This window comes from Labeo rohita, chromosome 18 (genome assembly GCF_022985175.1).
Source record: "Labeo rohita strain BAU-BD-2019 chromosome 18, IGBB_LRoh.1.0, whole genome shotgun sequence".
In the NCBI taxonomy this organism is placed as follows: domain Eukaryota; kingdom Metazoa; phylum Chordata; class Actinopteri; order Cypriniformes; family Cyprinidae; genus Labeo; species Labeo rohita.
The window spans coordinates 12189528-12216461 of record NC_066886.1 but is presented as its reverse complement, the minus strand read 5'-3'; the positions used below and the strand labels follow the sequence as shown (position 1 = coordinate 12216461).

Sequence of the window (26934 nt, the reverse complement as noted above, 5' to 3'; positions counted from 1 at the left end):
AAGGATGCATTAAAGAAACAGCAAAAAACTGTAATGCTACAAAAGATTTATGTTTCAAATAAATGCTGTTTCTTTTGAAGTTCGTATTAGGGGTGGGTGATACACCGGTAGACATGATTAACTGGTGGAGATTTTGAACTATAGTCTCTATCACGGTTACACAATTGTGTGGCATTGTTGTCACAAAAACGTATCATTTGCATTAAATTAATACATGAAAATATACATAGTATGTGTCAAAATGCCCATCTTTGCAAGTATCCTCATAAACACAGTAATTTAAGCCTTAGGTGAAAGCAAACAGCTGAGAAAGAAAACAGTATATTGGATCCGGGGAGCTCTTACAGGAGAAGTCCACTTCCAGACCAAAAATTTGCAGATACATTTACAGTACTCACCACCTTGTCATCCAGCATGTTCATGTCTTTCTTTCTTTAGTTGTAAAGAAATTATGTTTTTTGAGGAAAACATTTCAGTCCATATAATGGACTGCTATGGTGCCCCGAGTTTGAACTTCCAAAATGCAGTTTAAATGTGGCTTCAAACGATCCCAAATGCGGTTGTAAATGATCCCAGCCTAGGAAGAACGGTCTTATCTAGCAAAACGATCAGTTATTTTTATAAAAACAAATTTATATACATTTTTAATGTCAAATGCTCGTCTTGTCTGAACTTTTTGTTAAGAGTGTTTGATCTTCTTTGCATGTTCACTTTGCAAAGTCTGGGTGGGTACTTCTGCAGCAATGAGGATGATTTTGAAATGATTTTTGAAGTTAAGGGAGAAAATACGATTGGAGGTCTTGAACCAGAATACACAGAGTTCAGGCAGAGCAAGACAAGATGAGCGTTTGAGATTTAAAAAGTATTTAAATTGTATTTTTTAAAATGAAAATAACCATTGTTTTGCTAGATAAGACCCTTCTTCCTCGGCTGGGATCGTTTACAACTGCATTTTGGATCGTTTGAAGCCGCATTTAAACCGCATTTTGGAAGTTCAAATTCGGGGCACCATAGCAGTCCATTATATGGAGAAAAATCCTGAAATGTTTTTCTCAAAAAACATAATTTCTTTACGACTGAAGAAAGAAAGACATGAACATCTTTTGTTCTGCAAGTCAACTTCTCCTTTAAAGTGGCAGTAGTCGTTCATGTTAATCAAACAACAAAAGAGAGACTCACTGTTCTTGACTAAATCACTTTTGTAGCTTTAATAAGCAGGAATGTATACAGTTGTTGTCAAAAGTTTACATCCCCTTTTCAGAATCATTGAAAATGGTAATTATTTTACCAATATAAGAGGGATCATGCAAAATGCATACTACTGTTTATTTAGTACTTACCTGAGTAAGATATTTTACATAAGTTTAAATATAGTCCACAAGTGAAAATAATAGCTGAATTTAAAAAAATGACCCAGTTTAAAAATTAAGTTACACTTGATTCTTAATACTGTGTTGTTAACTGAATGATCCACAGCTGTTTTTATTTATTTATTTATTTTATAGTTGATAGTTGTTCATGAGTCCCTTGTTTGTCTTGAACAGTTAAACTGCCCTCTGTTCTTCCTTCAGGTGTTCAAATCCTTCAGGTCCACAAATTCTTTTTAATTTTTTCAGCATTTTTGTGTATTTGAACCCTTTAGAGCAATAACTGTATGGTTTTGAGATCCATCTTTTCACACTGAGAACTGAGGGACTCATATGCAAATATTACAGAAGGATCAAACGCTCACTGATGCTTCAGAAGGAAACACCATGCATTAAGAGCTGGGGGGTGAAAACTTTTGAATAGAATGGAGATTTTTCTTATTCTGCCTGAATATCATATATATTTTTTTTAATTAGTACTGCCCTTCAGAGGCTACAGGAGATGTTACATGTTTCCCAGAAGACAAAATAAGTTAAATTTACCCTGGTCTTCAAAGAAGTTTTCACCCCCCGGCTCTTAATGCATGGTTTTTCCTTCTGGAGGCTTTTGAGGCTCTTTGGAAAGAACCATTTTTTTAAAATAGAGTCTATGTTTCCGGTTTGCAGTTTCGACTGGCAGCCCTCCCTGAAAAGTTCCAGTGCTTCCTTTGTCCAACCAATCCCAGGTCCTCCACTGCCTAGAGAAAATGATAATACTTAATATGATGAACGCTAACGTTTTCACCAGCTAATAATGAGAGAATTCAGAGTGAAACAATTGCTCATATCTTACTGCGGTCTTCAGTAGAGATTGCGAATGATAAGTCACACAATTGTAAGTTCGGAGGCAACAAGAATAGAATCAAATAAAGATCGGCTGTGAGCATCTTTAAGCAAAGCTAATTAACAAGCACTGATGTGAGCTTATAGCAAGGCTCAATAGAGCTCGTCTCTCTGATGCCAACTCCACACCTCTTAGCTGCGGCTCTGCCGGGTCCTGAATAATGCACTCATCAGGTCTTTTCCCGGCGGTTGTAATGACAAGCAGCTCTCCCTTGAGAATCCACTGACTTTTTACAAATACTGCTGATGGTCCTGCTTACATCTGCCACTTATCTCAATCAGAGCGGTATTACCATAAAGACTGGCTCTCAGAGCCGCACAGCCTCCCTGACCCGCTGTCGTCACACCGCAGGACGTTTCTTATGAGGGATTGTCACATACACGAAAACTCAATCGGCTGTGTTTTGTAATCGAAGTGGGTAAGGGTCATCGTTTTTAATGCTGCATATAAATCTTTCCTCATATTGAAAGGTTACATTAATGCAAAATTGAGTAGCTCACAGAAACCAGGCCATCTGCTTGTTGGCTCCACTGGAGCTTTGGAGTTATAGCATCATTTTGGATCTGGATTGAGTTGGTTATTCATTAACATTACAGGCTTTCAGTTACGGCACCCATTATGAGCACTATAGCCCAAGGACTTCATCCAGCCTTTACTGTAAACCAAGAGTGCCCCTGAATTGTATATTATGGGAGTCATAATTTACCATTGCAATCCCAGAGAGTGTGTCCCCCATTAACTTTATGCTTTTTTGCTTCAAGCTATTCCTGTCCCGGCACTCACAATAGACAGACCTAAACAAGCCCAGTGTACCATGGATCCGTCTTGTATTGTGAGACATCTTAATGGATGTACCGAGGGTGATGCTGGGTCTGTTCCTCTCTGTACTTTGTGTTCTGCTCGTTCTAGTCAGTTTCCTCTTAGTCCTCCATTGACTGCAGCTCTCAGTTACTTTTGAGAGGTTTGTGTACAGCCGTTTCTCGTACCACACTGATGGGTAAGCCTGTGTCTGAACTTATCATAATGTTTCCTTTTTTTACCCAGTGTGCTCTCTGCTCAAGTATGGACAGCGTGATTGGTAAATTACTATTCTCAGCACAGGCTCCGGGAGTCGTTAGAGTTGAACCTGCAGACGTCTCCATCACTCAGGAGAGAGGACATTAGCCATTCTGCGTGAGCCGCTTCGCTCCACACCCTGCAGGAAGCCTCTTTCTTTATTCTGTTAATATTTTCTCTGTGAAGTGGTAAAAGTCTGCACATTGGCTGTTCATTTGACTGGAGTTCTCAAGCAGCGGGACCAGCGTTGAGTTTAATTTCCTCGTCTAAACCCTGCTGGGGCCCCGGGGCGGGATCACCTGGGTGGAAATTGCTTTTGGTGTTTCCTTCTGTCCTGTCCTAGGCCAGACAACTGTGCTCAGGGACATCTCAATTGAACTTGTAGCAGAGAACAGCTCGCTGTGTTTGATGACATCCAAAGGTCTGAGCAAAAAAGAAAACACTTCTCCATTATCTCTAGAACTGGTGGTGCAACTATCTTTCTTGAACTTTTAATGAAACAAGAGCTTGTTACAAAGGACTGCTGCTTGCTTTTAATATTTCACATACATTATAATGAGCGTGCCGTACACACAACGAACGTGCTTTTGCAGCCAATTACATCATCTTTAATGAAAATCTAACATTTGTTCTTACACCGTACATGCAGCCAGGGTTAGTGCTTTACATTATTTTCGCATGGAAGAAGTCTCTATGTGGACTTTTATGCATTTATATTTTGATATGCCAGAGGCAGTTGATTCTGAGAAATGACCTACTGTGACCTTTAATGGTATGTAGCGCCATGGGCATTTTCACAGCTTTGTTTTTCTTTCCCGCATTGCAATATGTGTATGTATGGGTATGAGCTGACATATCCATTCCCTTACCAATCTCCGGAACATATGACAGGGGCATACAAGTCCACCCAAAAACAAACATCCTGTCATCATTTACTCACCTTTGTGTAGTTCCAAACTTGTACAGTCCAACACTGGACTCCACCGACTTTCATTGCATGGAAAATGGAAGAAAGAAAGATATATGATGATAGAACAATTGTATTTTTTGACTGAACTTTCCCTTAAAGGCATAGTTCACCCAAAAATGAAAATTTGGTCATTGATTACTCACCCTCATGTCGTTCCAAACCTGTAAGACCGTTCATCTTTGGAACACAAATTATGATATTTTTGATAAAATCTGAGAGCTTTTTGGCCCTGCATAGACAGCAATGCAACTGATACATTCAGGTATCGTTAAAATAGTCTATGTGACATCAGTGGTTCCACCGCAATGTTATGAAGTTATGAGAATGCTTTTTGTGTGCAAAGAAAACGAAAAAAAAACGTCTTTACTTAACAATTTCTTCTCTTCCGTGTCAGTCTTTGATGCACGTTCATGAGAGTGCTTCGTAAAATTTAGGCTGAACCACTGATGTCAAATGGACTATTTTAATGACCCACCTTTCTAGGCCTTGAATGTGATAGTTGTGTTGCTGCCCTCGACTAAAGATTTTCCTGGTCGACTAGTAGTCATTCGTCTTAAGCATTAGTCGACTATTAGTCGCAGGTTTATTAATAAACCATACAAATCATAGTTATGAGCCTGTAATTGCCTACGTAGCCTAATAAGCACTCAAGCGCATGCAAATAAAGCTTTCCACAGTGCACTGCAGATATATTATAATTATGAATGTGTCAGGGAAAAACAGCTAGGAGACTGCATTAACATTTTAATAATTTATTGATAAACTAGGGCTTCATTTGTTTGTAGCTTAAGAGATAAAGTCGGTGACACTGACTCTTCATCTCTGCAGTAGTTATGCAACTGTATGCATGCTTCATACAGATTACATAATTTGAGAATAGGCCTATTTGAATTGGTTTGTTTAAAAGTAGACATTTTAAACTCTATAGATATATTTTTCACATCTGTAAGGCAAGTAGGCTATACACAGAGTTTTGATGTGGCACGCTCAAGTTCACAGAGGCCGAGACGGCAAAAAGCACATCCGGTTTGCTTTAATTATTTTACAAAAGCGCAATGTTTGGTTGTTATTCTGAGTACACACAAATAGTAGAGTCTTTACAGATTCGAAAGATGTATTACTTTTATCTGTACAACCAAAAATGACAGAGTACTTTAAGAGCAAGTGAGCGCACCAGCGCCTCCATCTGTCATGCAGTGAATGCGCGACTGTTCAGCTTCCACACACTTCAATAGCGCACATTTTTCTAGGTTAACATTAGATTGAGCAGCTTTGTAAAATTGCTACTACATCTTTAAGATGAAAAGCCATATTTGAGGTTGATAAATGATAGGTGAGCATATGGATGTCCTGCCCAATGTACTATATTACAAAGTGACTTTGCCACTTCATGTGGATTTTGTTTTTCAGCGACTAAGAGACTAATAAAATTTTGGTCAACCAAGCCTTTTCTCATCGACGGTTAGTCAACTATTAGGGGTAGCCCTACTGTCTACGCAGGGTCAGAAAGCTCTTAGATTTCATCAAAAATATCTTAATTTGAGTTCTGAAGATGAACGAAGGACTTACAGGTTTGGAAATACATGAGGATAAGTAATTAATGACAGAATTTTCTTTTTTGGGTGAACTACGCCTTTAACCAGCAAAACATTAGTGTGATCTTGCTTTAAAGAAATGTCATTCTCTTAAGTTTTGGAAAACATTTCATTCAGAGTCACATTATTATGCATGACTCCACAGAGTCCAGATGCTTTTTTTATTGCAGCTTTGTATTGTACTCAAATCCGTGTCTCCCGAGTCAGCGGTCATCAGAAGCACGGTGGGATATTAGATTAGCTTCAATCATGCTGAACAGTCCTGTTTGAATGTCATTTATTCTTTGCTCTGTCTTCAACTCTAAACCCAGAGGTACTATTGGATGCCCGTCCCTCCTCCCCATACCAGTGGGTGTCATGGGCTGTGATGGATCTGTAGTGTTATTGGTGCGATGCACCATGTGCCACTATGTAAAGCTCCTTTGCTTATTCAGCAGCAGGGTCTTTAGCCTGCAATCAATGGCAGCTATAGGCAGGGCTGTGAACATAGAGCTCTTAAAACCACACCTGGGACTTGGAAATGCAGAAGAGCTGCCCTATCAACAACACCTGCCAGTCATATGAATAATTCAGTGATCTCTGACCAGGCCACTTTTACTCCTATCAGTCTCGCTTATGAGAATGGAGGTGGTGATGAGAGCTACTACTTCTGGGAACCGTGGATTGTCCCATCAGCTGTCTTTTTGGAGTTAGCAAAGGAGAACGGATCGAGTGAAGAGTTACTGGTAAGTCACAGAAGAGAGAAAAACTTTTTTGGGACTCATCTTTAAATCTAGTGTTTTTACGGGCCACCTCATGGGGTCCAGTGTTCAGATATTAAGGTTGGTTTTAATCATTACCTTTGAAATATTTAACACTTCCCCATTTTGCTGCTACCGCGAATTACATCTAGACAAGACATTTACCTTGATTTAATTATTGCACTTTACCTTGAAACATTCTTTGTGAGTTTTTGGCTTTACACCTTTGAAAAAATGTGGTTTAATTCACATGAATGCACACGGTGGCTTACCTTGGGCAGAGTGCATTTAATTATTAATTTTGAACAATATTGTAAATTAATTTTAGAGAGGAATGTCAGAAAGTTCTTCATCACGTTCATGTAATTAGTCGTGTTGGAATTCACACAGTTGGGCTTTAATTGGCAGTGATTGTGAGGAGCAAGGGCTGCACGGGTTGTTTAATTGGAGCCTGAGTGATGGTGGTAATGGCTCATTTGTTTGCCTGTGTGTGGTGAGGGACCCCTCGTAATGACCTGTGCGGAGCAAGCCGCGGCGTTGGAAGAGGTGTGAGATTAATCGCACTACCTCACTTTGCGCAAGACTGCAATAATGCTCATCAGATGATTCTTCTAAGATCTTCCTTTCTATGGACTGCATTTGCTCCTAATGAATTCTCACATTCTGTATGTCACTCAGCCAAGTTCTGAGAAGCGGGTTGTGTTAATGCATTCTTGAGTTTGTGTGTGCTTGAGTGTGTGTGGTGCACTCTCCTCCATCTAGATGTTTTTGTATGACTAAGTCTAATATTGGCAGAGGTGTCTTCAAAACAGTGCTCAAAAACAGTGTTGGGAAACATTACATTTAAAAATGAGCAAACTATTGTGTTATTCATCACTAATGTTGCTAATGTTGCATTGTTACTTTTAATAATGCACTGAGGTACTTTTGTGGTACTTTTTTCTCATTATCAAATGTGTGAGACTCTTCTCTGCACTGAAAAAATGTTTTATAGCTTTAAATAATATAAACATTAATGGAGTGAATTTAGAGGAAAACACTATTTCAGTTATTTTATTTCAAATTAAATATGCAAATGTTTTTCTTTGTAATTCTTTCTGAAATTTACTTGGAATTTCTGAGTGCAAATTATTTCAACACCACAGTTACAGTTATTTGCAATTGTTTTTTTATATATTGGAAATAAGTGAATTTATTGCTACAAGTATCTCTGTGTCGTAGTTTGAATACAGTGACTTGTAATCTATAGCAGGTGTTTTCAAATGTTTTGATAGCCCTCATTAGCGATTGCTGATTTTAATTGAAATACTTAACACACACTGATTTATACAGCATGAGATAAAATAATGTATATAAAATAATTTAATAAAGAGAACATGATAATGCCAAAGAATTTTATTAAAATATTATCCACTGAATATTTTCTTTGTAAAAAGTTGACAGCAAATATTTTTCTACCCACTATTAATCATGTTAGATTATAACTCCATGTTAGACCTATACTACGGAAAATACATAAAATTTTTATTTGTTTTCTACTTAAAAAGAAAACAATAGTGCTGTCAAAAGAATAAAATAATAATGCGATGAATATCATTATTTCTGATCAATCTTATATCAGAATAAAACATAGAAAATTCATCAAATTCTGTAAAAAAATTCTGCACATTTAAAAGTGTGTGTATATATATATATATATATATATGTGTGTGTGTGTGTGTGTGTGTGTGTGTGTATATATATATATACTTACACAACTGAGGTTAAAAGTTTGCAGCTTTTTTGTTTAGTGATAGTTGTTCATGAGTCCCTTGTTTGTCCTGAACAGTTAAACTGCCTGCTGTTTTTCAGAAAAATCCTTCAGGTCCTACAGATTCTTTGGTTTTTGTGTATTTTTGTGTATTTGAACCCTTTCCAACAATGACTGTATGATTTTGAGATCTATCTTTTTTTTACACTGAGGACAACTGAGGGACTCATATGCAACTATTACAGAAGGTTCAAATGCTCACTGATGCTCCAGAAGGAAAATCGGTGCATTAAAAGCTGGGGGGTGAAAACTTTTGGAATTTGAAGATCAGGCTAAATTTAACTTCTATCTTCTGTAGCCTCTGAAAAAAATATTACACATCTCCATTCAGTTCAAAAGTTTTCACCCTTGGCTCATAATGGATGTTTTTTCCTTCTGGAGCATCAGTGAGCGTTTGAATCTTCTGTAATAGTTGCATATGAGTCCCTCAGTTGTCCTCAGTGTGAAAATATGGATCTCCAAATCATACAGTCATTGTTGGAAAGGGTTCAAATATACAAAAATGCTGGAAAACCAAAGAATTTGGGACCTGAAGGATTTTTCTGAAGAACAGCAGGCAGTTTAATGGTTCAGGACACATAAGAGACTCCTAAACAACTATCACTAAACAAAAAAAATAAACTGTGGATCATTCAGGTAACAACACAGTATTCAGAATCAAGGGGGTGTTAACTTTTGAACTTTTGAACTATTATTTTCTCTTGTGGCCTATATGTAAACATCTTTTTTGTGAAATATCTTATTCAGGCCAGTACTAAATAAAAAAAATAACGTGTATTTTGTATGATCTCTCTTACTTTGGTTAAATAATTAACATTTTTAATGATTCTGAAAGGGGGGTGCAAACTTTTGACCTCAACTGTGGCTTAAGTGTATTTTGTACATCACATACACAAATTTTTGATGAAAGTTACTTTTTTATAATTCTTGTGCACAACCAACAGAAAACAAATTCAAATGTTGCTGTTACTTTTTTACATTTAAGTCATAATTTTGAATTATGTCGTTAAAACTACAGTATCCATCATGGATTATGTAACATCTGTTACTTGTAAAACGTTACCCCCCAACGCTGCTCAAGGACTTAAAGGAGGACTTTGCAATAAATTGAGCATGTATATTTAATAGTGTGGGTACAGTAGATGGAGTGAATATGTCACATCTCTAAAGCCAGGGCACATCAGCCTTATTCTTAGTCTTTTAAGTACCCCAATCATACTGCCATATTTCACGCACTCATGTCACGATCATCGGTTTTTACTTCCCTGTCCATGGTGCAGCAGCAACAGCGCAGGTTAATAAACCATTAGCTCACAGCTTTGACCTTGACAAAGTCAAAGTTTAGAGGGGGAAACAATGTAGCAAGCTATTTTTACACAGTAGATTGTTTCGGAGAATTCATGACGTGCCCAGAAATCGTAGCGCTTAAGTCAAATTTTAAAGATCGGCCTCCACGCTGAGGGACACCATAGATCGCCACCCTCGTTTGTTATTTCGGCTAGACATTTAGATTTAGACCGAATGCATTTATCTGTCCTGCAAGGACTAAGCCGAAGATGGACAGCTTCACTTAAATCAAGTTTGAAGTAAATGTGCCGAGGCTGATCCGGGTGTGTATTTTGTGTTCTAAGCTCATTAATAATGATTCACCGAATGTAAGAGAGAGTCACCCGTAGCATGGTTTCTGGAAGCCGAATAATGCCTTTTTTTCCCGCTATCCGCTCCCTTGTCGGCTTCACACACCACTTATCCGAAGACATTTGGGACGGGCTCCCGATCCATGCCGAGCCTCGCGCGTCCTCGGACGCTGACACCAAATAAATGAAGACGCAGAATGGACTTGGATGTTCAGAGTTGGAAGGGCGACGGCTGAGGTGTGAAACCACTGAGCTGTAAAATTGCCCTGGCAGCCATGCTGTTGTTTCAGCATTTCATGGGGAGCCGCTCAGCCTGCTTTCCTACCTCTCCGTATCTTTCTTTTTCACCTTTTTCTCTCCACCCATCTCCATACCTTGCCCTACTGCGCTCGTGCTGACTTAAGCCCTGGCCCGAGAGTCTGCCGGAACTATAAAGCAATAACCGATCGTCTTGTTTTGTATGCACTGCTGCAAGGCACTACAACCAGATCCTAAGAGCTTTAATATTCCACTATCATTTCCATCTCAAGGCTGCACCTAGAAATGTGAAGGTGTTTCGTATACAAACATAGCGCCGCCTCCTTCGCCGACATGCTGCTAATTTGTTCTAATTTGCTAGATGACATGCACCAGATGCATACGATCCTATTATTATGTGAGAAGTCGCAGGGGAAGTAATTGACTGGGCTGTGGCGAGCTTGTTTGGAGCCTGCTGGGGGTTGGTGAGCAGACAAGAGACCCCTGCCGTTGGCCTCTGACTGGGGCAGCGGGATGCTGGTGTCAAGGCTTGAGTGGGTGTGAAGCTTGTGACAATATGAAGGCTGGTCAATAACTTATGTGTTATTCATTTCCGCAGAATTATTGAACAAACAAATGCATTTGATTGCAGAGAGGCTGTAATATGAACTTATTGACTTTTATTCTGCTTAATTAAGCTTTTTTCCTGTTTCTTTCAAGCTTGTGTAGACATTATGAATCATAACTCTGGAGCAGCACTGAGTTCAGGGAGAAGGGTCTCAGTCACTTGCTCAAAATAAATCCAATTAAGCCTAACACTTGGTGTATTTGACACAAGGTAGGGCGTGCCATACTGAAATAGCAAATGAGCACAAGGTGCATTAACAGGCAGAGAGCTGTTAAATATATCCCTCATTAATGTTGATCTTGTCTGTTTTTTTGTCTTCAACTTCTTGTTTTCTTCATTAATACTCCAGTAATGATTGTAATCATTGCTTTCTTTGTTTTCATGCTCAAGTGAAGTTGTTGACCTGTTGTTACAGTGTATTCTTAGCAGCCCTTCATTATAATGCTGTCCCACTGTTGTCTATTAAAAAGTTATTGAAGGTGATGTTATTTTTTCCACTGGACATTTAAGACCCTGTTTATACCTGGTATAATTTAGGGATGCACCATTATTAGAAATTTGCCCAATATTGAATGTAATAGATTTTATTTGTGATCTCATGTTCAGCTATTCTTTTTAATAATTACCTTTTAACTATTTTTGAATTTTTTGGATCATCAGTCATCAAAGCTCAGTAAATATTGGTCACAGATGGAGAAATTCACTTTAAATTTCTGACTACATACAAAAAAATCAGCAGATCATGTTTTCGATTAATCGATTAATTGCGATTAATCGCATCCAAAATAAAAGTTTGTGATTACATAATATATGTGTGTGTATATTTATATGTGTATATATAAATACGCAAATGTACATGTGTACATTTAAAAAATATTTACATGTATTTATGTGTTCATATTTATATATGATTTATATTAGATATAAATATATGTAACATTTATTTCTTAAATATATACATGTATGTGTGTATATTTATATATGGCAAATATGGTGATATGGCAAAAAATTAAAGAAGAAATCCACTTCCAAAACAAAGATTCACATATAATGTACTCACCCCCTTGTCATCCAAGATGTTCATGTCTTTCTTTCTTCAGTTGTAAAGAAATTATGTTTTTTGAGGAAAACGTTTCAGGATTTTTCTCCATAAAATAGACTGATATGGTGCCCCCAGTTTGAACTTCCAAAATGCAGTTTAAATGCGACTTCAAACGATCCCAAATGCAGTTGTAAACGATCCCAGCTGAGGAAGAATGGTCTTATCTAGCAAAACAATCGGTTATTTTCATTAAAATAATACAATTTAAATACTTTTTAATCTCAAACGCTAGTCTTGCTGCCTGAACTCTGTGTATTCTGGCTCAAGACAGTTAGGGTATGTCGAAAAACGCCAATCGTATATTCTCCCTCAACTTCAAAAATCATTTCAAAATCATCCTACATCGCTGTAGAAGTTCTGACCCAGTCTTTGCGAAGTGAACATACAAAGAAGATCAAACACCCTTAACAAAAAAGGTAAAACAGCGATATAGGACGATTTTGAAGTTGAGGGAGAACATGAGATGGGAGTTTTTCAACATACCCTAACTGTCATGAGCCAAAAAAAACAGTCAAGGCAGAGTAAGACAAGACGAGCATTTGACATTAAAAAGTAAATTAAGCCTATTATTCTTATGAAAATAACCAATCGTTACGCTAGATAAGACCCTTCTTTCTCGGCTGGGATCGTTTACAACTGCATTTGGGATCGTTTGAAGCCGCATTTAAACTGCATTTTGGAAGTTCAAAATCGGGGCATCATAGCAGTGCATTATATGGAGAAAAATGCTGAAAAATTTCTAAAAAATAAAATCATGGCAAAACATTCAATATGAATTTATCAATAAAATCTGAATCGCCCAGCTCTACACAGCACACACACATAAATTATGTAAACACAAACTTTTATTTTGGATGCGATTAATCGTGATTAATCGATTTGACAGGACGAATACTTTGTAATTTTGGTGTTGTTTTATTTTTGTACTACGAATCTCAGTGTTTTTGTTTGTTCATAAAATGAAAGTCAGTGGTAACAAAAACACTTTAGTAACAAATATTCTACAAAATATCTTCTTTTGTGATGAAAGCTGTACAGATTTGGAATGACTTAATGAGTAAGAGATGACAGAATTACATTTTTGGGTGAAAATAACTCTTTAAATTAGTAATATTTATTTATTTCAATGATTTAAATAACTGATTATTTTAAATGGATCGTTAGATCACAAAAAAGGTAATTTAAATGTAAAAATGGAGGAAATTAGTATGCACAATTAAATATCCAATATCAGTTCATATATATTCAATGTAAATATAACTAAAAATCTTCTTGTAATTGATGTATATATGAAATCAGAGACCCCAAGTGGTCACTGAAGATGCTTTTTAGATGCAAAACATGGTTGACCGCTTGTGATCGGATATATTAATATGAGAGATAAACATGGCCTAAATTATATTTACCGTCTTCTTTAAGCCTTCGGCGTCCAATGTGCTGTAACCAGGTGTCCTGAGTTAGATGGCTGGAGGCCTTTGATAGCCTATGTAGGAGCAGAGCACACAGCATGACAGGAAAGATAAAGTTTGCATTGTTCTTTGCATAAACAGGTGAAATAAGATCAGCGTGAAAGGCCTGTCCCCTCAAACTCAGTTCTGTCTTGGGGTGCAGTCTGTGGATAGGGAAAGGTTATAGTGATGAAGGATGGCGTTGAGATTAGCAGGCTGTAACTGGGCTCAGTGGTGGTGCGAGAAGCCACATTGTTTGATTTATGAGGGTCATGATGATCAGTGGAAGCCACATGAATAATCCATGTCCCCAGAATTAAGTGACCTAGAGCATTCGTTAAATTTCCCCGCTGTGTTTTTCAGTTCCACGCTTGCTTATCCACACTTACTTCATTCAGGACGGAGTGCTGCTGATCAAGAGATTGGCTTATCGGTTGACTCTGTTTGTTTGCCCTTTGTAAAATATTGTTTTGGGGTTTTTTTCCCAAAGCATTCGGCAGTCTTTGTAACAAGACTGATAGCAATTGAAAGTTGTAGGACGTTAAATCAGGACTGATTAGTACCTGTTGAACTAATGTGTGCTTAGAAGTAAAGGAAGCATAAGCACTTAGGTCCAAACACAGACACTGATCATGCAGATAGAGGATGGAATTACTTGGCTGCTCCAATTTAACAGACCATGGAACTCTTAATGGTCCATGCTTCTAAATGAGACAAGACAAGGCTATCTTAACAGTTAGATCCTTCAGGGTCAATCACATGGTTCATGTGAGAAAGTCTGTGACCTTTTGGTTGAAAACAGCTTTAGTGATAATCAGAGTACCTTATTATTTTTTTGCTTGAGTTACCAGTTACAGTCATCTGATTATTTGCTCATCTTATTATGAATCCACACAGTTCAGTAGATATGTTTATGTGCAGGGCTGAGTTGGAATGAACAACTTTTGCTACATATATAATTCTTTCAAATAAATTATTAATTAGCATGTGATTATTTTATACAAATGGATTAAAACAATATATTTTTTCTTATTGTGGTTTAGCAAGATAGAATTTCAGGAAGATTAGTCTAAAACCCACATTTGTTAAGTAAAGTTAGAAAAATGAGGAGAAAGCTTTCTTGGCATAATTTAAGGCAAACCGGCCAATTATGCACTGGGGTGCCATGCTGAGTTGCCAAACTTCTTTAATCAGCTGACGCTGTTGCTTTCTCGTGACAGGAACACTGACAGGTCTCACAAGCTTTACAGTGCTGGGGTAATACTGACACTAAATATTGCTCTTCATATGTGCAGAAAATGGAATATGTATGACGCAAATGTATGTAAACATTTACAGTGGGTCTGCAGGTAGATATAAACAGTACATTTAGAATCTGCAAACACACTGAATTCAATCTGGATTTACAAAAGGTAAACAAAAAAGTCACATTGTTCAAAAGACTGAAATTCAGTAAGATTTAGGTTATTTATTTATTTATTAGGATTAATTAAAATGATAAAATATGATAGTAAAGTAATGTTAGAGATGATTTCTATTTTAAACAAATGCTGTTTTATTAACATTTTTATTCTTGAGAATCTTAAAAAATATATGGTGATTTGCACAAAACTTTTTAAGCTGCAAAATTGTTTTTTAGAATGATAAAAATAAGACCTGTTCCTTGAGCTTCAAGTCATGTGATACTGACTATTAGTTAAGCAGTTATTTTAAATTGTAATAATATTTCATAATTTAACTGAATTTTTGATCTAGGGATGTTCAGTTCCTAACTGACAGCCGACGCTTGTTAACGGATAATTAACTGTTAACCGACAAGTTTTATTTAAAATTATACTTTATTTATTTTAAAAAGGATAAGTGTCTGTGACTGTCTGTTAAAGGGTTACTCCACCCAAAATGAAAATTCTGTCATTAATCACTTACCCCCATGTCGTTCCAAACCCATAAAAGGTTTTCCAAAATATCTTAAATTGTTTTCCGAAGACGAATTAAGCTTTTATGGGTTTGGAACAACACGGGGGGTAAGTGATTAATGACAAAGTTTTCATTTTGGGGTGGAGTAACCCTTTAAAAATACCAAAATTTGTTTTACAGCGATTCATTTTACATGCGCAAAAAGCAGCAAACATGAGGATTCACATGAATGAAGAAAAACAATAAAGCTAGGCTATATATATAATAAATAAATAGGCCTATGCGATAAATATTTTTACTTAACAAAACATAAGAAAAAACTGTAGTATGCAGAGTTTCGGATCATTTTTGTGCTGAAAGCGGCATCCTGTTTCTCTTTATTTTACAAAAGCACAAAGATTTGTATTTATTGTGAATGTACACAAATAAAAGCAAACCTTTTACAGTTTCGATTTTCTGTATGACTAGGAGTCGTTTCCACTGTTAGAAGGGAAAAAAATCAAGTGATTGTGCTGCCGCTGCACGCACACACACAGTGAAGTATTGCTAACTTGACAACGCAGCCTTTCCATTATCTTAATAAAGTACAGTCAAGCAAACATATGGAAAAATCGCACTGCTTAATCATTATCAACATACTGCTGTGATATTATGCCAAACAATTTGTTTTATGTGGATATTGGAATGTGAGTGAAGTACAAAACCAAGTTTACATAATAAATAATATCCTGGCATTCAAATAATTCATCTTGAATACAGAAACATTTGGATTTGAATGAGAAACCCAATGTTAGTTTCAGTTTCGCGTTAGCCTAAATTAATTAGTTTAGGCTTGTTTATATACCCTAGCTTCTTATATGACCTTTCAATGACCTTTTAAACCATTTAACTCATTGTATTAATTGGTTTTAATTCTTTCTGTCGGTTAATGGTTAACCTGTTAAAATGAGAATCCCTATTTTGATCAAATGAATGCAGGTGAGCCGAAGAGATGCCTTCAAAGACTCAGCACCCCTGAGTCATCCAAGATGTTCATGTCTTTCTTTCTTCAGTCAAAAAAAAATTTTGTTTTTTGAAAAAAACATTCTAATATTTTTCTCCATAAAGTGGACTTCAATGGAAGTCAACTGCCAAAAGGTATAAATTGAAGTTTCAGTGCAGCTTCAAACAGCTCTACACGATCCCAGCCAAGAAATAAGGGCTCTAAAAAATGTATACACTTTTTAACTTTTTGCTCGTCTTGCACTAGCTCGACTTCGTATTATATAATCGCGTTTGAAAGCTCACGCATGGTTCGTTTTTCATCTGTGTGCTCCGGTTCAAAACGATGAGGTAGGGTGAAAAACATCTAATTTACTCCTCCAACTTCAAAACTGCCCAAAATCGTCAAAGTTTCTTTGCGCATTCACTTTGTAAACACTGGGTCGATGCTTCCGCCTACATCTTGTGTGACCTTCCTAACGTGACTACGTAATGCATGAAGTCAAGCTAGTGCAAGAAGAGCATTTGTGGTTAAAAAACATATACATTTTTAATTTTTGTTTTGCTAGATACGTCCCTTATTCCTCAATTGGGATCGTGAAGCTGCATAGAAACTGCAATTTGGACCTTTAACCCGTTGTCTCCCATTATAGTCCACTATATGGAGAGAAATCCTGGAATGTTTTCCTCAAAAACATTTTTTTTCAACTGAAGAAAGTAAGACATGAACATCTTTGATGACATGGAGGTGAGTAAATTATGAGGAAATTTTTATTTTCATCAAGTGAACTACACTGTAAAAAACAATTTGTTGAGTCAACTTAAAATAATTTGTAACCTGGCTGCCTTAAAATTTTAAGTTCAGTCAACTCAAAAAAAGTTTATTCAACTTGAAATGTTAAATTATACTAAGTGACAACTTAGATATTTGAGTTGAATTAACTTAAAATATTAAGGCAGCTGGGTTACTTACCCCTCTGTTAAGTTTAGCAAACACAAATATCTAAGTTGTTACTTAGTACAGATTAATTTCAAGTTGACTAAACTTATTTTAGTTAACTGAACTTACAATTTTAAGGCAGCAGGGTAACAAATTATTTTAAGCTGACTCAACAAATTGTGTTTTTTATTTTTTACAGTGTAATCCTTTAAAAAAACAAACCTGATCTTTTCAATTCTGATTTGGGCCACTTCCATATGTGGTCCTAATTCAGATAAAGGTCTAATGCGACCTCAGTCAACAGTCATATTGGAATTCATGCAACTTTCACGTCACACACTGGTAGTTCTTTGGTCAGTTGTTTAATATAGAAGACAGCTGCGAAGCTCTGTGGAGGAACAGTGAGGTGTTACAACTCAAGTATTATGGTGACAACAAACAAAACCTGAGGAAAACTGTGTGAGAAAAACGTAGCTCTCTTTCTCTTCATTCTCTTCTTTGTCCTACTTATCATCTGCGCACAGATTCACAGGCTGCTGTGGGACATCACCTTATAAATGAGCATGTAAGCACTGGCTTCAGTATAAACATAGGCCTAGTTGTACAGAAATCATGTGATGGATAGAAACATGTAGTACAGTAGAATATTATTCTGTAAATTAAATCAATCATTACTGAAATTCTGATGGTAAGTATCATGTCAGTGGTTCTAATCTGCGTCTTCACTCCAGCGTCAGCAACCCTTTCAGTTTCTAAATGATTATATGTAAATGGTCAGTAGCTTCTCCTAAATGAGGACAGAAATAAATAACCATAGCATGGTAACATGCTGACATAAACTTAAGATGCGGTCATGACTCCTGTCTGAGTAGATGGGTTGATTTTACTTTATCGTTGAGAGAGCTGCCAGCAGACCCATAACATCACTCATAGAGGGGCTCAGATGCAGGGGGATCAGGGAATTGGTCGGTTAATTGCATTGAGCTCTAATACGTGCATGTCCTGAATCATGTCAATGTCTCCTTTGGTTGACAAGGTGGGAATACAGAGTTGGTTTGAGTATTTTAAAGGACCCTTTTTCTCTTAAGCGTCTGGCCACAGAGCAGTATCACCTGGCACTTTACATACCACAAAGTCTATGAAGACTACTGCATTGTTGTATCCCAAAGCCAAACAGGATAAAAGAATCCAGAAGGGAGTTTTAGTTTTATGAAGAGGATCTTTAGTGTGAAATGGAGACAATGAAACATGTTGTTCCTATTGTGAATGCCAGGCATGCGGAGGAGACAACAAATACTCATTGTGGCCCACCATATTGATCTGAGTTTTATGTTATTGTTCTGTGTGCACAGACTCATTAATGAGAAGTAAAATGGTATGGCTTCATATTTCAGTATCACAGTCTCGAGTGAAATACTTTTAGTTACCCATTTGTCTCATGGTTGTCATGTAATACTACATCCGTTGAAACACATGGCAGCTGAACAGAACCTAATGGATTTTGTCATCTCAATAATGCTAAGCTGTTTGTCTGAGAGGTTTTATTCAAAGATTAATCTTGAAGTGTGATGGAGGTGTAATGTTTTAAACAAATACTACCTGACTATAGTAGAGATGCATGATATTAAAATTTCAGTGCTGTTCAGCCGATTAATTACTGTCATGTTATGGCTGATTATGGTAAATGGCCGATATTACAGTTCGATACTGTTTTGTCAAGCTAAATAAACATAAAATACTAAAAAAGTAATAAAAATACAAAAAAGGAGTCATTTTAAGTGCTTCATGGCATCAAAATTGAATGTTGGCTGTAATTTTGGAATGTTATACTGATAAATTTAAAAATATATGTAATATTGGCATACAACCTACAATACCATTCAAAAATTTGGGGTCAGTGCAATTTATTTTAAGGAAATTAATACTTGTGTTTAGCAAGGATGCATTAAATTTATCAAAAGTGACAGTAAGGACATTTACAGTGTTACAAAAAATATAGCTGCAAGCAGCGATTACCGGGGTTCAAGCGCTTAAAGGTATTTAAAATACATTACATATATTTTGGCAAATCCAAGTAATTTACCATAGAAATATGATGCTTTTAATGTTTATGACTGTTATAGCACCAGCTGTGGTTTGATTTTCCTAAAACATGTTTGTTTAGAATCACCTGTTGCATGTGCTCACCAGGTTTTGTGAAGGTTTGAGTTTTTGTTTAGGCTTTATAGCCTTTAGGTACATTTTGACAGGCCCTTGTTCTAAACCACCCCATTATAGCTTCCCAAAGGGTACATTTCAACATTTTTTTTGATAATTATTGACCTAGAGAGTCCAGAGATTTGTACTGCAGTGTTTTTTTCCAGACTGAGTGAAAAATCTAGGACTTGTTAGCAGATAGTTTTTTACATCTTCTCAATCATTTAACCAACGATCGCAGCCAAGGAAGAAGGGTCTTATCTAGCGAAATGATGGTTATTTTCATCTTGCCTTTCTTTCCCTGAACTCTTTGTATTCTGGCTCAATACAGTTAGGGTATGTCGAAAAACTGCAATCGTATTTTCTCCCTCAGCTTCAAAAATCATTTCAAAATCATCCTGCATCACTGCAGAAGTTCCGACCCAGTCTTTGCAAAGTGAACATGCAAAGATCAAACACCCTTAACAAAAAAGGTAAAACAGCGATATAGGACAATTTTGAAGTTGAGAGAGAACATCAGATGGGAGTTTTTCGACATACACTAACTGAACCGTAACAAAAACAGTCCAGGCAGAGTAAGACAAGACGAGCGTTTGGCATTGAAAAAAGTATATAAATTGTATTTTTTTTTTATGAAAATAAGCGATCGTTTCACTAGATAAGACCCTTCTTTCTCGGCTGGGATCATTTACAACCACATTTGGGATCGTTTGAAGCCACATTTAAACTGCATTTTGGAAGTTCAAAATCGGGGCACCATATCAGTCCATTATATGGAGAATAATGCTGAAATGTTTTCCTCAAAACACATAATTTCTTTACGACTGAAGAAAGAAAGACATGAACATCGTGGATGATAAGGGGGTGAGTAAATTATTTGTGAATTGTTGTTCTGGAAGTGGAGTTCTCGTTGAAAAACGCACAATATACAATTGTTTACACCCTTGAAAAATGTGATTTCTGATTTCTTTCAAATTTCTCACAGACCTTAGGGGCAGTGAGTCAAACAGGCCCACTTAGTTTCGTTCCAATCGAACTTTGTCAGCCTTGTCTAATAGGTGCTCAAACTTCATCAGCCAATGGTGGGCATGTTTTTTTGAGATACGCAAATGTCCTTATAGACACTCGTGGCATATTGGACCATGACCTTACATACCGGTTTTCTAATGGTTGCGTAGTTATAGCCATTTTTAAGTTTTTTTTATTCACTCTCCGGAGAATCTTCCTGTACTGTTTTGATTCTGACCAGTATTTTTTTTCTGAAAATCAAAAATACCTGAAAAATTTTGCCTGGGTGACGGACGAATCTGAGGCTTGCGTTTTGTCCGGCATGAGCCAAGGATTCCAATTAAATAAGACACTTGAGTCTGCAACAAGTGGTTTAAGAGTTATGACCTATTTCGTACTTTTGATCACTGTAGCGTCTCCGTCAGGATGATTGGGGTTGAGCCTTGGTGACATTGTAGATGGTGTGAGTACTAACATCCCTCCAAATTTCAAGTCTCTGGGACTTACGGTTTGGTCTGCCTGATCAGTTTCAGATTCTTGGCCATTCTAACAATTACAATATATTGCAAATAAATGTTCTTTTTAACTATCTCTTCATCAAAGAATACTTGACAAAAATCATGGTTTTCACAAAAGATATTAAGCAGCAAAACTCTTTTCAACATTGATAATAGGAAATGTTTCTTGAGCATCAAATTGGTATATTAGAATGGTTTCTGAAGGATCATGTGACACTGAAGACTGGAGTAATGACAGCTTTGCAGTCACAAGAAATAAATGACATTGTAAAATTTAAAATTAGGGCTGGCAAACGATTAATTGCGATTAATCGCATACAAAATAAAAGTTTGCCTAATATATGTGTGTACTGTGTGTAATTATTATGTATATATAAATACAAGCACATTCATGTATATATTTAAGAAATATTTACAAGCATATGTATTATAATTTTTCTAGAATCTATATTATATATAAATAAAAATATTTTGTACATAACATATTTCTCTTAAATATATACATTAATTTGTGTATGTATTTATATATACATAATTACACACAGTACACACACATATATTAGGCAAACTCAAACTTTTATTTTGTATGCTATTAATCGTGATTAATCGTTTGCCAGCCCTAATGAAGAAGAAAACTAATTGTGATAATACTTAACAACATTACTGTTTTTACTCTTTTAGTTCGGAAATACAGCTTTGGTGAAATTGAAATTTAACATCGTAATTCAAGACTGTGATGGCGAAAATGTAAATCTATGTGAATGGCCTTGTGATACCAAGGTACAGTCCTTCTACACTGTTCAGTAGTATTATTTACAGAGTTAGCTTCTTTCAAATGGAAATTCCACTTTCGGTTCAGTCTAACTCTCACCTTTCATTCAGTTAGCTTTCAATTACACACTTCATTATGTTCTGTAATGAGTCCAGTGATGTGCCTATACATTCCACCCTAAGGGCCTCATTGGGGTAATATATGCAATCCCATTTTGCACCCTTAGGCTTGTTGCCACTAATAAACAGAAGAATTCAGAGCATCATTTGTTCGTAGAATTTCCCCTCGGGATTCTAAGAAATACGTCTAATGTAAATCCAACAGAATGTGAGCAGTCGTGGATTATTGCACCTCCATTGCATCTTAGCGTCTTCAAACCGCGTGTGCCTCAGTGATGCTCCGTGGACTACTTAGACAGTCAAACAAGAGCCAGTTGCTTTAGAGGCTGACTGCTGAACTTTTCAGTGTGTAGACAGAACAGCAGTGGAAGAGGTCACTTCCAGACAGCCTGTCCCCTCCAGTGTGCTTCCAGCTCATCTTCCTGCTCTTGTTCCACTCTGTGTCCTCGCCTGCGGCTTTCTGCCCGGCCTCTTCTGAATCTGAAGGAGAAGAAGAATAAATAATGAATCTTGATGACAGCGAGGAAACGGAATCTTTTGTTTGCACCCGCAGTGTTATTTTTCTCATCTTTTCCCGAACCCCACGTAGATGACCCAAGGCCCGGCGCAGGCATAATGAAGATCCGCGTAATGAGGCTGAGGAATACGAGGCCCCTAGTTAGACCCGAGCTGTCGGCACGGCGGTACTCGTCATTGTGTCGTTAACGGCTGTGAATAGCTTGTTCTCCTTTGCTATTGTTGAGAATGCTCTTGTGGTGCTTGCGAGGCGATGAGAGGCTTTGACACTCCATGCTCTTAAGGTAATGTAAGCTCTCACCCTTGTGTGTTCGCAGGAGGCGAATGAGCCCGATGTTTCATCCCCTCCAAACTGGAGGTGCGGTTTAGATTTAATATCAGGGATTTAGCAGCTGTTGCATTGGGGAGCTCCTAATGCTCGAGTCCCTTTGCTTGAGTGTCCCTTTTCCTCAATCTTTTATTCTCTTTTGTCATTTAGACCTTCTCCCTGCTCCCTTGTGCTCTCTTGTTCTGAAGTTGAACACTAACTGTTTCTTCTTTCTCTTTCTCAATACCCAGGTGTCCTCTCTTTGCTTTGAGCCTGATTATCGGTCTGTCTGGTCTCCAGCTCTTCTGTGTCTGGTTGTCTGGTTCAAGCAAGCAGTGATCTTCCACAGCAGACATCTCCGGGGATTGCAGTCCGTGGTCTGAGGTGAGTCCTACCGGGATCCATCGCCTTTGCTCCTGTCTCTCCTCGTTCGCAATCACCATTATGCTAGTCGGATCTGCGCGGCTTTAATTCTTAGAAATCAGTGTTCATTAGAGTCACCTGCACTTCAAGAGGAAGCACAGAATAATTTGATGTCAGATGCCTCATTATGGTACTCCTACTTAAAGCCATGACAAAAGTACAAGCTTTTTCATGCTCAAGAACCACCGCAAGTCTATGGGGATGATAGAGAGCCGCAGATGCATTTTGATTAAAGGCTAAGTGATCTTACGGCGCAAATCAGTGATTCATAATACATGGAATTCATTATGGAAGAAGCGGTCTGATCATCCCTTAAAAAACTTATTGCTTTTGCCATCCATATATGTTTATAGTAGACATTTTACATTCACTTCTATAATTTGAATGTCACTTGGTGTTGTTAGTAACTGTCATGCTTTAAAATTGGCCTGTTATAAAGTGTTAGCAATACAAATCAACAGCCGTTCTCTGTAAAATATGAAAACCTGAAAATATAGGAAAGAGCTGTTTCTACCTGATCTAACTTTTAAATTTAGTTTCTACGTATACTACGGTTCAAAAGTTTGAGGTTGGTAAGATTTTAATTCTCTCATGCTTGCAGAAGCTTTTTCCAAAACTACTATAAAAACAGCTGTAAAAAATTATTATAATTTAAAATAAGTGCTGTTTGTTTTAATAAATTTTAAAATGTAATTAATTATTGTAATTAAGTATTTTGTTACCCTGATGCCTTAAAATTTTAAGTTAAAAATAAGTTATAAATAAGTTTAGTCAACTTTAAACGTTAAGTTGTACTAAGTGAAAACTTAGATATTTGAGTTGACTAAACAAAAATTTTGGTTTGTTAAACTTAAAATCTGGGCTTGTTACCCAGCTGCCTTTTACGTTCAATCAACTCTAAGTTGTCAGTTATTACAACTTAACGTTTCAAGTTGATTAAAATTATCTGAGTTGATTGAACTTAAAATTTTAAGGCAGCTGGGTAACAAATTATTTTAAGTTGACTCAACAAATTGTTTTTTACAGTGTAATGGTAATGCTAAATTTTGAGCAGCCGTTGTTCCAGTCTTCAGTGTCACATGATCCTTCAAAAATCATTCTAATATGCAAAAACATTTTTTATTATTATCACATTTGAAAAATGTGTGTATATATATATATATATATATATATATATATATATATATAATATAACAGTAATATAGTTTTTCCACACTCTAAAAAAATAGAAAAACAAAAAGCACAATTTGTTGAGTCAGCTTAAAATATTTTGTTACCCTGCTGCCTTAAAATCTTAAGTTCAGTCAGCTCAAATAAGTTTAGTCAACTTAAAATGTTAAGTTGTTCTAAGTGAAAACTTAGATATTTGAGTTGACTAAACAAAAATTTTGGTTTGTTAAACTTAAAAACTGGGCTTGTTACCCAGCTGCTTTAAAAATTTAAGTTCAATCAACTTAAATATCTAAGTTGTCACTTAGTACAACTTAACATTTTAAGTTGATTAAACTTATTTGAGTTGATTGAACTTATTTTTTTTTACAGTTTTTTACAGTGTAATGGCAATGCTAAATTTTGAGCAGCCATTGTTCCAGTCTTCAGTGTCACATGATCCTTCAAAAATCATTCTAATATTCAAAAACATTTTTATAATTATTACATTTGAAAAATGTGTATATAACAGTATATATATAATATAACAGTAATATAGTTTTTTCCACACTCTAAAAAATGCTAAGTTAAAAACAAATGTTTAAATATCAGTTATTATTATACCTGCTGGGTAGTATTATTTAATTCAACTATTGTTCAAAAATGACTTAAAATTGTTGTCTGTTAAAAATCAGACACATAATTACAAAAGGCAACAGCAATAATCAAAAGGTGAACATTTATTAATATTTTTTTTAATGCTTATTATTTAATTATTATTTATTCAACTTATTAATAAATGTTCATTTCAATAAATGTTGATTTCCTTTTAATTTCATTTTAAGCAAGAAATATGTGAATATCGAAATTAATAAGCTTTCCACTGATGCATGGTTTGTTTTGATAGAACATGGATGATAGAATATTTGGCTGAGATACAGCTATTTAGAAAACTGGAATCTGAGGGTTCAAAAAAAGCCCCAAATAATAAGAAATGTATAGATAATTTTGACCCATACAATGTATTGTTGGCTATTGCTACAAATACACCTATGCTACATATGACTGGTTTTGTGATCCAGGGTCACATACAGTGATTTTTAAGCAATAGCTGAGTTACATAAAACTACCCAGAATGCTAGGTTTGTCCATACAACGCTGGGTGGTTTTTAACCCAGCATTTATTTTAGAGTGCAAGATTCATATATGAACAGAGTGCAAAAGATCAGGGTTTGTTTTTCTAACATTATGAATGTCTTTACTGTGATCTTTGAGTGATTTAATTCATACATATACAAACCTTTTACATCTTTTGAGGTTCATTCTGTTCTTTGTGAATTCTAAAGACTTTCCAGAACCATTGTCGAACCACTGAACCAACGTCGGCAGTGTATCTTAATTCAGTTTGGATTTTATTTATGTATAAACTGCCAATAAAAGTCTTAGACAAGGACTTAGAAAAGGTTCCTAAAGTTTCCTGCTATAGAGTTGTATTGAAATCAGTTCTGTGGTTCCCTTGTAATGGTTCAAGCTATTACAGTTCTGACCAGTCATCAGAAGAACCATAAAAATGTTACAAGTTATTGTACATTTTAAAATCTATACAAGCATGCAAAAATGTCCACCTACTTAGGAATACAGATAAAACCAGTGTGCATCAGTTTAACTTCCAAGCTGTCATATTAGTAATTCACTATAGGGAACATCTGTTTGTACAGCTGAGCAGAACATCATAACAGCTTTCCTCTAATAGAGATGTCTTACAGCTGCAGTCCTAGTGTGAAATGATACGAAACCTTCAAAGGGTGACTGTGTGAATTAACCTTTTTAAAGAAATGAACATGACTTCAGTCTCTGCCTTTGAATGAACTGTTATATAGTGGAAGTGAAATCAATATCGATTTTCTCTCACACGAAAATGACCTGTGAAGACCTTTCAGTGCTCTCGGATTGGCAAGTGAGTGAAGTGAATTTTATTAGACATGTCATGCAAATCGTTAACAGCGTTAACAGATCAGGATACAGTCTAAACACAGTGCGAAATCATGAAAATGTCAACAACACACCTCACCAGGATGTTCCATTCATAAAAATGGAATTTACTGTATAACACAGAATGTCACAGAATTTGCCAAAATGTGGAATGAATAAATCAAAATTAGATCAGTACAGTGACATAGACTATAGTGTCTGAGAATATTAAGCCGCAAAAATATTATTTAAATATGAATTCTACGTGAATGAAAAGCTCATATGCACGGTTTCATGTAATACACACATACTGAAGCTACGAACAAATAATCATGAACAAATAATCTCCAGAACAGCGCTTAGAGTCACTTCATGAGCATTTTACCATTTCTTTTGACAAAAACTAACGTCATATCATATATAAACAGAAACTTAAAAATCTTCACAATAACCTGTCAAAATGAAAGTTCAGTTTAACTTGAAGAAATTGTGACAGAAAAATATATTACTTAATGTAATGATACTACTACTGCTACTAATAAAATCATTAAAAGTTATTTTTTAAGGAATATATACCAGAAAAAAATATTTAGCAGAATTTATTTATTAGAAAAATATAAATACACAACACATTTTCTGAATGA

At 36.1% G+C, this 26934-nt stretch overlaps 1 protein-coding gene across 4 annotated transcripts in view; it reads left to right on the top strand.

The window, feature by feature from the left end:
• The window catches only part of megf11 (multiple EGF-like-domains 11), a 152956-nt gene that overhangs the window by 6000 nt on the left and 120022 nt on the right, over positions 1 to 26934 (top strand). For 2 of the 4 annotated variants that reach the window (XM_051134958.1, XM_051134955.1), the window contains exon 2: positions 22999 to 23131. The exons of 1 other annotated variant lie outside the window; for it this stretch is intronic. The gene's annotated coding sequence lies outside the window, so the exon portion shown is untranslated. Of the gene's footprint in view, positions 1 to 6332; positions 6597 to 22998; positions 23132 to 26934 lie in introns of those variants that run through there. One more of the 4 variants, XM_051134956.1, reaches the window with a different exon arrangement.